Genomic DNA, 2,714 nt, shown 5'->3' with positions numbered 1-2,714 from the left:
ATTTTCCTTCCCCGACACCCTCCCAATCCTCTTGTTTTCCCCCTTTCCCTTTCCTATTTCAAATAAACAAATGTATCTACAATACGCCAGGTAACAAAGTCAGATACTGTAACAATATGAGATTAACCAAAGGGCAACAAAAGGAGAGAGAAATAACATAGTACTTTAAGAACAACAATCACACAAAATAAAGCTCTTGTTTCCATATCCTGGAGGTGCTTTCATTTAGCCTCATCCTATATGGCCTTATGTATCTAGGTTTGATTTTTACATTGACCCTGTTCCTGTAGCAGAGCTCTTTTAAAGAGAATAATACCATACATAGAATGACTTACTGCTTTCTCATTTTTGGGCCTATAGATTTCTATATACACCAGCTCTGAATAATAAAAATTTGACACACTAGGTCTCTCTTGCATACTATAATAAATGGCTTTTCATATAGCCTCTCCATTGATGATGTTCAATGCAGTAACACATCAGAGGACTTACAAAGCTTTCTGTTTGGGACTCTTTAAGAGAGAATAATAGTCTCATCTCCTAGTGTAAAGCTTTTTAATTTTCTACCCAGTATTAATGTTGGAAACATAAACTTTTCCTCTGAGAACCAACCCTTCATCATTTACAGATGTGCCCAGATTTCTTTAGCCCTAAATCAGTACATCCTCTAGAGCCAATGGATCAAAGGATGGTTCAGCCAACCTGATGTTAAGCCTTGGTCAGAATACCAGCATTGCAATCAGGCAGTGTATGGAAGCCTGATGAATTTCCTTGTTGATCTGTCCATAGAAGACACAGTATATATACATCATGCACACTTCATCCTTCCCAGGGAGATGGAGCCCTACAGTCACTCGTCAGAAAGCAGCAGAATAAATGCATGCATCCTTTTGCAAAGTGCAAGTAAATATATCCTAGGAGAATTTTGTTAAAATCAGTATTTAGAAGAAATAAATAATACTTTATCTGTTGCCATAAATGCATATAGCTGCAAAAGGGTCACCCAGTATATATTACTAACCAAGATACTGGGTTTTTAAATTTTGGTTTCATCATATTCTTTAAAAATAATAGATAAGTTGGTTCTTTATAGTTATCGTTATGAAATTGAAGACAATTAAAAAAGTAAGGTTGGGGCACGTGGCCGAGACCCGGTGTCTGGAACCCCAACTGGGATAGGCGAGAACCTAATCAACCTGAGAAAGAGGAATGTGGAATCTGGAGAAGAAGAACTCACATGCAGGCTGGACCACTGCAAAGCCAAGGCCACAAGGCACATCTTCCTCATCAGACATTCCCAGTATCATGTGGCTGGCTCCGTGGAAAAGGACCTAACTCTGAGCCCACTGGGCGGGAACAGGCTGAACTTACAGGACTCCGACTTGCAAGCATGGGGTTGAGGTTTAATAAAAGTGTCCATTTCTCCAGGACACGTGCTGTTGAGACCACAGACATCATCAGCAAGCACCTGACAGCTGTCAGCAGAGTCAGCACAGACTTGCTTCGGGAAGGTGACCCCATTGAGCCCGACCCACCTGTGACTCATTGGAAGTCAAATGCTGTGTATTACGAAGATGGAACCCGATTGAGGCTGCCTTCCAGAACTATATTCACCAAACAGATGCCAAGCAAGAAGAGGACAGGTATGAAATCTTCATATGTCATGCCAATGTCATTCGCTACCTTGTGTGCAGAGCCCTACAGTTTCCTCCAGAAGACTAACTCCGCCTCTCTCTCAACAATGGCAGCATCACTCACCTGGTGATTCGACCCAATGGTGGTGTTGATCTCAGAGCTCTTGGAGACACAGGATTCATGCCCCCTGAGAAGATCGCCCCGTCCTGAAGCTGCTCTTGAGATCTTTTTAAGAGATATCCTGACTCCAGCCTTCTTTTCTCTGACCAGGCAGCACTACAGTGTCATTTTGTGTTTCAAGAAAGAGGCTGGCAGGAAAGTATACAAATGTCTCGTGATGTATTTGGGTGCTTATTTTGGGCTCAACCTAGAAAGGGAAACCATTCTGGCCAGTGGCTTCTTTACCCAAATGTGCCCTTTCAGAACAACCATGTGGAATGTGGAGAAAAAAATCTCAGGCAAAAGGCAGGCTGGTTTATTGGGACTGAAATGGCTTCCTTGTGATTTGCACAAAGGTCCCGACCACAGTTGCCCAGAAATCCTGTCTCTGACAGAAAGCCTGTCAGACATGATGAGGTTTTATTCCCAGCTCATTTTGCTTCTTATACTTTCATTCTGAAAACTCTTGTCATATAAAGATCTTCAGAGATTTCTTCACTTGGAGTCTTGCTTGAAAAGCCAGTTTCTCAATCCAGAGTAAAATGGATTTCAACACTTGGGTTTGAATAAGAAGTTATCTATCTATGGGTCAGGAATTTGGCCTAGTGGCAGACTGCTTGCCTAGCATGCACAAAGGCCCAGGTTTGATTCCTCAGTACTATATACATAGAAAAAAATGCCAAAAGTGGTACTGTGGCTGAAGTGGTAGAGCTCTAGCCTTGAGAAAGCCCAAAGACAGTGCTCAGGTCCTGAGTTCAAGCCCCAAGACTGGCCAAAAAAAAAGTTATCTCACTGTGCAGATAGACCTGAGCCTCGAGGGAAGGAAATAAAGCTTTGGAGAAGCTGTGGCCTGCTCCTTTCTGAGGCAGTAGGTGGGTAACAGTCCTGTAGTGTGTTTTGGGGAACTAATGAAATATCTT

General features: G+C 42.4%; 1 pseudogene; it reads left to right on the top strand.

The window, feature by feature from the left end:
* The first annotated feature begins 836 nt into the window (after window positions 1–836).
* Window positions 837–1,845, top strand: LOC150055883 (serine/threonine-protein phosphatase PGAM5, mitochondrial pseudogene; annotated as a pseudogene).
* The last annotated feature ends 869 nt before the right edge of the window (window positions 1,846–2,714 follow it).

The sequence above is a fragment of the Megascapheus bottae genome, chromosome 13, assembly GCF_031878675.1.
Source record: "Megascapheus bottae isolate mThoBot1 chromosome 13, mThoBot2.hap1, whole genome shotgun sequence".
Classification (NCBI taxonomy): Eukaryota; Metazoa; Chordata; class Mammalia; order Rodentia; family Geomyidae; genus Megascapheus; species Megascapheus bottae.
This window is presented reverse-complemented; position numbering and strand designations above follow the sequence as displayed.